We start from the raw sequence: 12,366 nt of genomic DNA on the forward strand, positions 1-12,366 counted from the left end.
AAGAACATATGACATTTACCAATATGTAGTAATAATGGAAACCATCTACCTATTCCTTCTGAGTTGGACCACAATCACCATGACAACTGTGCCACCACTGGTTCTTTCCATCAGGCTGGGATTTTGGCAGGGATTAGAAAGAAACAAGCTCATAAAACCCTTTTTATACTTACAGTAAGATTTCATTTGCATTTTTTGAGACTAAGTAAACTCTCCCTCAGTCCATGACAATACAATCATAATGCTACCCTCATTGTATAAACTAAGAAGTATAAAAGAAAAATTCACATTTTATATGATAGGAAATCATGATAAAATGTTAACAGATGGAATTCTAAATCTGCATCTGATTTGTAGTGATAGTTTACCAGCTAAACAAATTTTTCAATCTCAATTACTTCTGTGCACACAGAAAATAGAATTTAGCCAATCACAAAATTTGAAATTAGAGAATGAGAAAAATTGAGAAATGCTATGTTTGATTAGTTGCCTACTTGGGGATTCCTGTGAGAACACATTTATGGAGTTACTATAATGAGTAAGTATGCCTCCTCTTCCAAAAGCCTCAGCTTGCCAAATTAGGCTTTTGGACAATTTGCCATGAATAAGTTACAGAAAAAGTTTCTGGATTTTATGAGCAATATATTTTCCTAATCATTCCATTTCACTAAATTTGGCTTTTTCTCAAATCCCTTTTCTTCTGGAACTTTCATAACTGGTGCTTACTCCTCTGTTGATGATAGAGTCATCCTTATTTCCAAATAAATTACCTATTGACCACCACCTTCAGAGGAGTAAAGCCCTTCAAATGGCTCTAGTTACATGTGGATTTTCCTTGGTGGCTTCCTTGTGCCCAGTACAATTTAATTATGTTGGTCGTTTAATGACTCAAGCTCAAAGAACCTGTATTTTCATTAATGGCTAAAAAATTAATCAAAACTGTAGCAGAAAATGAGTGAATGCTGTGTAATTTAACCTTACACCTTATTTAACTCAGCTTACAATGTTCTTACAGCTTAATTTTACACTCTATAGCTTCAATATGCTTCCCAAATGGCCAAGAAGTTGTGAGCATATGGTGAGCTATAAACCAAAATTTGTCACGTTATTTTGACATTAAAGGTGTAAAGTATAAGCTCTGATGGAAACGAGTACTTGTGTATCCATGCTGAGGCACGCCTTGGTAGACATTTGGTTTTCAAAGCTCTGCTTCTGCCACGAGGCCATTTCCTACACACCAACCTGAGGGAAGGAAACCTTTCAGTTTGTGCTGACTCAAGGGTGGTCTATTTTTATATACTATATTTTATGGTATATGTCATGTTCTTAGATGTTTTTACAGTGTCTTCTTTCCGTATTTCAAATTAATAGCCCAAACCCCTGCAGAGTAGTTTAATTTCTCACCCCTTGATGGGATAGAAATGTGTCGCCAGAGAGCTTTGTAGGTGATAATCACAGCCATCCACATGCCTTTCTCAGCTGTCATGGCGCAGAGCATACTGAATGTAGGGAAGGGATCTTGGAATGCATACCCCAAAGAAGATGTGAAGAGTGTAATCCCAATGGCTCCAGGTGGCAAGCTCTCCAGCAGCTTGGAAGGCAGCTGAGAAGCATCAATTCATATTTTATACATTGTTTTAGGAAACTATTTAATGCATGAGCTATGTAGATTATAACCAGTGAAGGTTGCTTCTAACTGGACTACTGGCCATCAACAAAGCATCCTCATAGCTTGCGTGGCAGTGGCCCAGCCTGTGACTATCCCATTGCAGCCCTCTTCCCCTCCCTGCCTGCCACCTCTCTTCCTCCCCCAGCCCTCTTGTTTTCACTGAGCTAGGTCTCTTACAATAAATGTAAGTAGGCAATGTAATTACTCATGGAGAAAACTGCAAAATGGAGATGCTTAGCTGAAACATAACACCCTGTGTTCTCTGTGTCTCTCCTGAAGGCTCTTTTCATGTAAGCCTCCATTATCTTCTCTGGGTTGTTAAATGATACAAGTCAATAGTGTGCCTGAGTCCCCCCTCCTCGTCACATAGTCCCTTGTTTCACCCCCTTCTTATGCAGGCCTCCTGCCACATTAATACTTGCCCTGAAATCCTATCACTTTGCTGGAGGATTGATGTAAGTCTCCAGCAATTAACATAATTACAAGCCTGATTATCTTCTAATTGCATTATGAGTATTTGGTTATTCACTACACAAATTAGAGAAAATTAAAGAGGAGCAAGATCCTGGGGTGTGGGCGTTGTGCTTTCTAACAGAGTTATGAGGATTTGAATGCAAAGTCTTAACCAAGGTAAGGACCGTTTTTAATTTTTATGGGCTAACAGTTGATGCATTTGAGAGAACTCTTTCCTTTTCCTTTCATTTTCCTTGTTAATGGCGTAAAATTCCCTCTGAATTATTTATAAATTCTCTGCAAAACGCCAGTGAGGATCAGATAAGCTCTAGCATGTCCGTGTTGCTCTATGTTGTTTTTTGTAATGAATTTGTGATCAGAGGACATGAATGAATAAATAAATAATGGGAGATTACTGGACTGATAATAAGTAAAAAATACTTCAAGTCACACCGAGAACTTATAAATAAGAACATCAACAATATATAAAAGTAATCCTAACAAGAACTCCAGGATGGAATTTACTTTTGTAAAGAAAATGAGCTGATCAGGTCTCAAATGTACAATGTTTCGACTCTGCTGTAATATCAGACACAGATCCAATTTCTCTCTAAGTAGAGGGCAGAGCCCTCCACACTGGAAAGTTACAGAACAAATGATTTTGCCTTTCCTTCAGTAGTTCACAGTGCTGTATTCTCTCACTTGAATCTTATGCTATAGCATAAGACTCATAAAAGTTCAGAAAATAGCTGTGTAGGTGGGTTTGGATCACACAGAAATGTCAATTGTTGATAATCAAATAAAGGCAGATTGGCTTAGAGATCCTAAAGTACAGGACATGATGGCATACACCAAAGCAAAACAAAACTTCTAATAACCTAACCTGCTAGCATATGCCAAGCAAAACAAAACATGCAAACACTATTTTTCTCAACTCCTCTTTTGACACTTGAAGCCAGTTGACATTTAAAAAGGAAACTTTATTAAATGACCAGGGAGAAAAAAAATGAAGATTTTGACATACAACAAACAACATATAAATAGAAAAAAGACACACCCCCAAGCTAACAGGAATTAGCTTTCCTCGAGCTCTGTGAAGGCATTCTCCAAATTGACTTGTCAGCATTTCTGCAAGGTGTATGCTGAACTTTGGGACCTAGGACTGTGTGATTTGAAGCATTTCAGACTTTCCATGTAAAGAGTCACATTTAGGTTTCCAAACCTTTCCATAACTCTACCAGTGAGAAAAACAAGCTAAGCTATCTCCATAACTATTGGGAGGCAAGACTCAGGAATTAATGCAATAGTGTCTACCAATCCACCTGGGAGATTTTTTTTTCTTGTTCTGATCCAAAGTATGTGAACTCATGTGACCCAAACCAGAACTGTCCAAAAATACTGTCCCCAGGTAGCTTTTATTGAGCAGTTTCCAAAATTGTTGACACAGAGCTCTACTTTCTATATATGTGCTCAAGAAATACTGATTTAGTGGGACGTAGCTGAGGTGAGGTTTGGAGCTAAGGAAGAGGCAATAGCAAGTGAATTATGGCCACGGGGGAACATGAATATCAGGTATATGAAAAGCTTACCTGGAGAATTGAAATGAGCAGAGTGTCACCTAAGTTTGAGCAATGTGAGTTTCTATTTATTTAATAAAGATAGTGGTTAAGTTCCAGGCAATGAAACAGTGTCAGCTTTTATACTGTTCTGGTCCAAGAATCACTAGAGGAAGTCCACAGATGCAAATATTATGCAAAGGCAGAGTTTATTCTGCAGAAATAACCAGCATGCAGGGGGTGGGTAGTGGGATCAACCATTCATCAAACTGTTGACCACCTGAGTTACTCACAGGCTCCATTTCATGCAAAGCTAGGAGAATTTTCTAGAACGGTAAAATAACTCTAATATTATTGGTAGGGGCAAAGCAGTGACATTAGTATAATTTTGATTGTTTACTGTATTAGATTGATTATATTTGTTGAGTCCTTGAAGAATTTCAGACTAGCTCAGCTCTGGTCTCCTTATCGCCTCAGACCAGGTGTCCTGGGAACATACTCAGCTCTGGACTTCTTCTGGAACTGATTTCTCTAGTTCAGTGTTGTCACTGACTAAAGACCCATAGTCTGTGGATTCCTCTGAGAAGCCCAGTTTTCTTCCTGGGAAATTGAAATGTTTCCTCTTTTAAGGTTTTTATTTCTCAGTGGACTTCTCAATACAGCCTAGAATCTACTGGGGTGCAAATGAGCCTGATATGAAACCAAGAGCAGGTTCTCTCAGATCATAGAACAAAGGAACCTGAGGTAGATTTCTACATAATGTTGTTTTCTAGCCTAGGCCTGAGGATACAGGAGGCTGGGACGAAAAGGGTGCTCAGGATTTCTGGGCTTGCCTGGGCAGCTCAGACCTCCACCAGTTATGAAACATAAAATGTTTTTTTCCTGGAGAAGAGACAACTGGATTGTGGAATTCCAGAAGAAACAAAGGAGCTGGAGGAGGTATATGTGGAAAATATTCTAGAGTGAAAAAGGAAATGTGGATGAAAGCGAGACCAAGTGTGAGAGGAAACAGAACTCTGGGGTACTGATAGTGTGCCAAGGCAGGGGCCATCACAAATGAGGGAGAAAACAGTGTGTTTCATGGCCTTGAATCCCGGAAAAGGAACTCTCCTGATTAACATAGAGCAATGGTGAGATCAAAAGTTTGAAAAACACTGTTAGGTGAAGTGGAGGACAGAGATAGATATGGAGCAGCTGTGTAGTAAGAGATGCTTAGCATTTTCCAGCAAATGACAGTTTGACACTAGATTAACTTGGTGGCAATGAAAACATAGAACTGTAGACAGATCCGAAAGATATGGAGCAAGTTGCCTCCACAGAAGAGGACAGGAGGTGAGACATTGAGATCTGAAGTAGTATAATGTAACCAGGCAATTTGCAGACTGCTGGGGTATAACCTGAAAAAAGAAAGTGAGAAAGAGAGAGAGAGAGAGAGAGAGAGAGAGAGAGAGAGAGAGAGAGAGAGGGTGGGGAGGGAGAAAAAGCTATGGACTCAGTGTTAAATTTCCTGTTTGTTAACCTCATGAAACGCTCAGACAAACCCAAGCAGAAAACACGAGGCTGTGTTTAAATAAACAGGTTTGGATCACACAGAAATCTTAATTATGATTATAAAAAAATTAAGAATGAGAGTCATAGACCCTGAAGTAAATAGATATCTAAAATGGATACACTACGCAGGGGAGAGCAAAGAAAGCAAGGACAACATTAAAGGATCCAGTGCCCGTCAACTCACTGGGAACAGATGAGCATAAAAAAGAGCGCATGAAGAGAATGCAGGGCTTCTAAGAGCAGGAGAAGAGGTATGGCCAGGAGCAAGTGAGCTCTCAGTTTAGCCAGAGCATGTAGGAAAGATGTGGGTTTGATGTGAACTCGGATTGTCCATGGACACAGAAAAACGTGGAAAATTGCAGAGATGCTTACCATACAGATCCGTCAAGGTACAGGAATGGAGTGGATAAAGGAAAGATCAGAAATCTTTTTCAGGAAGACCTGAAATCTATTGTTTGCTAAGTTCATTGAAACAGGAAGAACAGGGAAGTGATGTGAATTCCACTTTAAATTTTAGGGAAAAGGAGACTGAGAAAGTTCCTCCGTGGGTAAAACTGGTTGCTGCCAAACTTGATGACCAGAGTTTGATTCCCAGAACACACAATAAAGGAGAACCACCTAATGCTGGCTGTTTTCTGGTTTCCAGACACATGCATTTCATATACACATGTAAACATGCATCTGTATGCACATGTTCACAGGCAGGCACACACACAAACACACACACACACACATATAAAAACAAATGTAGTGAAACTTGATGCAAAAAAAACTTGCTTACAAATCAGTCAAGAATAGCTTCAGTGAGGTGGCATAAGAATCTTCTGGTTGAGGAGGGTTGAGTTTTGACTTGTATGACAGCGGCTTGAAAGCATTCCCTTATTGTTTCTGTCAGGGATTAAGGTCTATAAACAGGAAACATATGGAGCACGATAACAGAACAGAAAGAGGAAGGAAAAACACATGAGCTAGTAATTCACACCCAAGGGGAAACAATTAATAATAATTAAAATGAAATCTAACACGCAGATGAAGTGAAGCCAATGATTAGTTATTCACTGCAGAAATTTTTAAGAAAGCAAAGATACGTTTCCCCACTCTCTCCCACATTAAGATGCAATTCCACATCCCATTTTAATGCCACAGTACAGAATACAGATGTTCACAGTGGAGAAACATAAATTATAACTATGAAATGTAAATTATAAAATATAAATTAGATCTCTTCTAAATACCAGGAAATATTATTGCATGAAATCTTCTTTAATGTGATCCCATGATTTGAATATTAACATACAAAATCATTCATCACTCTAATTCTTGGTAGTATCCCAAGTGGAACAAAAGGAATAACAGATGAAGTCTGGGGACAGAGGCTGGAGAGAGAGCTCAACATTAAGAACATCTAATGTGCTGCTCTGGGAGATGGCCTGGATCTCATTCCCAGCACCCATATTTGGTGGCTCATAACACCTGTAGCTCCAGCTCTAGGGGATCTAAAACCTTCTTCGAGACTCCTTGAGCACCTGCATTATCATGTGTACATATCACAGAGTCTTGTCCATATACAACTGCATACATAATTTCAAAATTAAAGAAAACCCTTAAAATGACTTTTATTACTGGTTTAAAGATTCTAATTCACATGATTGAGTGTCTTGACTTTGAGTTTCTGCTTCAGTCATTCTGGGCATAACTTCTCCAGCTGACTTTTAAGGCTGGAAGACTCATTCAATAGATGTGTTTCTACCCTGTGGTTTGCCAAATTTCACCATTCTGGCTTTTCACTCCAACTACACCTTGACAGAATTGAGAAATGCTGTTCAGTGGAGTAGAGACAGGGCTGATGCCTGGCCAGGCAAAGAGAGAAATGACAGTTTTCAGTCTCATCGTGACAAATTCTTCAGACATCAACCCCAGTTGTAGTGCCATCCTTGGCCTATCTTTCCTGACCTTTTCAAAAGCATAGCTACCCCATGGTGTCAAAAAGCTTTCCAGGAATGTCACATATACTGAAAACAATCCATTCATGAAGAGAAAGATGCTATCTTTCTTAGTTTAGGACATTTCAGTTTGTAATGGGCAGATCACATTGTTTTGGATGTGTGCAAGGCAGCACAAGTTGAGAGTATTGCTCGTAGCCAGAACCCAAAGTCCATCAAAGGCACTCCCCCCAATGACTTACTCAGCCCTCTTTCTTCCCCATCCTATCACCATCCAGAGTCACCCAGACAGGTACTGAGATTTTAACACTAGAGCCTTTGGAGAAGATTCCAGGTCTTAACTAAAACAGAAATTACTCCTTCCCCTAATCTTTTTTTTTAAATTTATTAATTCTTTGTGAATTTTATATCATGAATCCAATACCACATCTTCCTGCCCCTTCATATCTGTTCTCTTCCCTTGCAACCTCACTTCCCCCAAAAGAAAACAAAAAATAAAATGATAAATAAATAAATAAATAATAACATCTCACTGTGGGAGCTGTGGCATGTCACACAGTCCACCCCTTTGCCCAAACAGCTTTACTTGCAAATGTTAATTGCTTTTGCTTTTTTTTTTTTCAAGACAGGGTTTCTCTGTGTAGTCCTGGCTGTCCTGGAACTCACTCTGTAGACCAGGCTGGCCTCAAACTCAGAAATCCACTTGCCTCTGCCTCCCAAGCACTAGGATTATAGGCGTGGACAACCATTGCCCAGCTGCTTTGCTTTTTTTAAGAAGGCAGAGGTTTCTTAAAGAGTGGCATTAAGGCAGGAATGGGACTTCCTTCTGAGGTCATTAAAACTAAGAATTCGGAGTTGTCCTTTCCAAATGACTTTAACTCCACTTGGTCATTTTAGCAAGCTTGTCCACAACTTCCCAATTTCTGCACCGAACATAAAATATAAAATACATCATCCAGGGCTTCAGGGTTCGCTCACGAGTTCTTGGTGTGACTTGGGAAGAGCTTAATTATCATTACTTCTCTTAAATTTATTAGTATCATCTTTGACTTTGATTACTACATTTAATAACCTGTTCTAATTCTATAAATCATTTCTCTGGATATCCCTCTGTCCTAGTAATGAATACTCTTTAGTTGTGAATAATCTAAAAGATGTATTTCAATTTTAGAATTCCAGGAGTGGGGAGAAAGTTCAATTTGTTCTAATTTGTTAGAAAACTTGCCGTATAACCTCAAGAGAACCTAAGTTTTGGTTGGTCATGATCATGTAGGTGGTCACATGTTCCTGGATGCTCAGTGCTGAGGTGAAAACAAAAGCTTCACTAAGGCTGACTGCCTGTCATCTTAGCCTCATTTTAACTGAGACTCTATCTTAAAGGAATAAGGCAAATAGAAAAGGTGCTTGATGCCCTCCTCTACCCTCATGTAAGCACATATATGCACACACACACACACACACACACACACACACACACACACACACTCACTCACACATATGTATTACATTCACATACTTAAACACACACATTAAAAAATAAATTAAACTTTTTTAAAAAAAGATATTGGGTAGAAGGCTTTTACATCCTATTTTGGTTTAACATTATTGTTGTACTAAATATGAAATTAAAAATATTAAAAATATCATGGGTATATATATATATGTACATATATATACATATATATGTACATATTTATATATATGTATATATGTACCCATATGTATGTACCCATATGTATATATATATATGTGTGTGTGTATGTGTGTGTAATGCACAGAAAATGTCACAATGCCTCATAAATGTGGTTTGAAAGCTCTGCCTGTGTTAGAACTCTTAACATGGGAACTGGATAATGTGAACAATAAGTCACTGTTTATGGAACAGACCAACTGTTTAATTAATACCCTCAAAAGTCCCCTTGCTGACCTATACCTTTTTAAACCACTTATCATAAAATGAAACATAATTTCTAGGAAAATAAAAGTCACATAATTTTCCACTATATGTAAAATGAGTAAGTTCTAATACTAAGAATGCCAGGCAAAAACACTTCATTCATTAATTTTCCAGGGGAAGTGGCTGTATTTTATAACACTTACAGGAATACATATCTTGAGCTTAGCACATAGCCTAACTTTCTTTGTGTGGTACTGGGAATTGAACCCTTGGGCATATGAGAGAAGTCATATGTCTATGAGTGATATCCCAGCCCAGTACATTTTAACAGCCTGTGTTTTAGAGGAGTTTAAAGGTTATGATAAAATTGAGTAGAAGGTGAAAGGACCCCCATGAAAACATATTTGCTACCCTTTTTATCATGTTGACAGTTCAACTTAAACAAAGACAAGTTTCTAATAACTTGTGGTTTTTAGACGTTAGCCCATTTCTGTACCTCAACTGATTTCTGGCCTCTGCTGAAGATGTTCTTGGATGTAGAGATTGAAACTGCTCACTGGAAATGCCCAGGAAGGTAGGAAGAGAGCTATATAGAGAATCCAAAGAGAAGTTACTATGACCTAAGACTCACCCGTAACCCTAATGATGCTCCTCCTCCAATCAGCCCTAGCTTCCCACTAGTCCATTCAATTGTGAATCTATCAATGGACTGATCCATTGATTAGGTAAGAGTCCTCATTTTCCAGCTCCCAAAAGCACTACTCTACTTATTGCCCTGGTGACCTAACTTTCAGCAAGTGAACTGTGGCAGGTCCCACAGACCCTGGCAGCACAGCCTCAGGCTTCCCATTGTCTTCACCCCTAACTACAGTAGTATGCTTCTCTCAGCTGGTTAACTAATACAGCTAAATGGGTAAAACTAAAGTCTACCGTTTTCATTGTTGCTTACTTTGGGTGTTGTAGCTCATGTGACTAGAATAAGTTGTGATGGCATACATAATTCCTGTGGATTCCCCACCCTAAGAAGTCTCTCTGGTGGCCAGTTGCTCTTCCCTTCTCACTGGATCCAGGCAACCACTGCCATTCATGTTACCTATACCAGAGTAAAACGCGAGGTCCCCAGGGGAACAAACACGAAGTGCCTTTACGACTTTACAATCGCAGATACAGAACTTCTTTAGGATTGCTTCTCCCCCACGACCAACCATGCTGCTTTTTAATATTGTCTATTCTTCAAAACAAGCAATGGTACAAGCTCTAAAGCATAAAAGTCCACTAACAATTAAAAGAAAGAATACCAGTGGTAAACAATTGTGGATAAAGCTATGAACCCAGGAACACAGGTCTCATACTCCATAAACGCTACAATAGATAAAACAGATTATATCCAGACTCACTTGTGTGCTGTGTGTCTTCTCGGTTGCTTTTTCCCATTGCTATGGGGAAAAAAATCTGATAAAAGCGACTCAAGAGAGAAAGGGTTGGACCACATTCATAAGAACAGTCAACCATGGTGGGGAAGTCAAGGTAGCAGGAGCTTGAAGCAGTTAGTCACATTGTATCCACACTCAGGAAACAGTAAGAAACCCATAGGGGTGCTCAGCTTGCTTTCTCCATTTTGTTCAATGCTGAATTCCTTCCCCAAAGAGTGGTTCTGCTCACAAGAAAGATGGGTCTTACCAAATCAGGTAGCCTAAGACAATCCCTCACAGACATCCTCAGAAGTGAACCTTATTCTACAAAAACAATTCATAGGTGTACCTGAGAGCTTGTCTAGATGCTTTTAGATCATCACACTGATAATCAATTCCAACAATCATACCTGTGTTCCAACAGCAGGGTTCTGCTTGGGACTCTGTTTTTTATGCCCATCTATGAAGAAAACAGCAAGATAGAATAACAAATGGGTAGTTGCAAAATAAGTGTCCCAAGGAGATTAGAGTTTGTGGAATTTTAGTTTTCCCTGTATTTTTTTTAACTATAGTTCCCAAATAGAAGTATTAAAGTTAGATGAGTGGAAAAACAGGGACAGAGATGTTTTTTCCTCAGACAATAAAAAGTTATATATGGTGCACATCCAAAGGCTCTGAGTTGGCCTACCCCAACTATGAAGAGGAGTGCCCTGCAGATCCAAAGCTGGAGGAAATCCATGGCACATGGCAACAGCAGGATAACTGGAAGGAGTCCTGGTAAGTATCCAGCATTGAGAGTGCTGTAGAAGCCAGATGCCTCCAACAAGACTGCACCAATGAACATTTCCAATAGAAGCTGTTTGGGCAAAATACAGCTGGAAGCTGTGGGATTTTGATTTTTGTTGTTCTTGTTCTTTTGCTTTTGAGGTGGGGAGGAGAAGATTGCAATGACAGAGGGTAGATATGAAGGGACAAGAGATGATTGAGACTGGGATATGTGATGTGAAATTCAGAAAGAATTAATAACCATTTTTAAATATTTATACATATTTATTTAACTATATAAATGTATAATTTACACCATGTATATAATCCTGTAAATATATATTGCCACAGTATCTCACTCTACCTCTATGTCATGTTCAAAATACATCTTGGGGGTCAATATTGGCCAGAACTTTGATTAAATTCTTAAGAGACATCAAAATTACTATTGTTTTCAAATATAAAAAGGTTTACTCCAGTTGGGTGTGGTGTCACTTGCTCTTCATCTCAGCACGTGGGAGGAAGAGGATGGAACTCCGTGAGTTTGTGTCCAGCCTGGTCTACACAGTCAATTCCAAGCTAGCCATGGCCACACAGAAACATCTGTCTCTACAGCAGTAGCAATGAAGTTGAGCAAATCAGCAGAAGATAAAGACAAGTGGAAGCAAGTGTGCTCCTCCCTCATATGCTCAGCTCTGTTCTTCCAGCAAAGAATAAAAATGGTATATCATGTGCCCAGCCCAGTACTAACTTAACAATACTTTGTGTTCAGACAAAACTTCTGCCTTCCAAGGTACAGCATGCTCAAAGGCAGCAAATAGGCAGGTAATAAATGTAATGCTTACCGATTACTAAGCTGTTTAGTACAGGGAGCCAGAAAGAGAACCACATATCAAATAGGCATTTCCTGTATAACCCCATCCAGTCTCACACAAATTCTAAATTCTAACCTATTTCTTTAAACCTATTGTTAGAAACCTTTTTGATAATCCGATAGAGCTTTAATTCTTCTTTTATGCTATTGGACTCTAAGGCAAGTACATGCTGCCAAAGTTATTTTTTTTATTAGATATTTTCTTTATTTACATGTAAATTTCTCCATTCCCAGTTTCCCCTCCAA

This window comes from Mastomys coucha, unplaced genomic scaffold (assembly GCF_008632895.1).
Source record: "Mastomys coucha isolate ucsf_1 unplaced genomic scaffold, UCSF_Mcou_1 pScaffold14, whole genome shotgun sequence".
Lineage (NCBI taxonomy): Eukaryota > Metazoa > Chordata > Mammalia > Rodentia > Muridae > Mastomys > Mastomys coucha.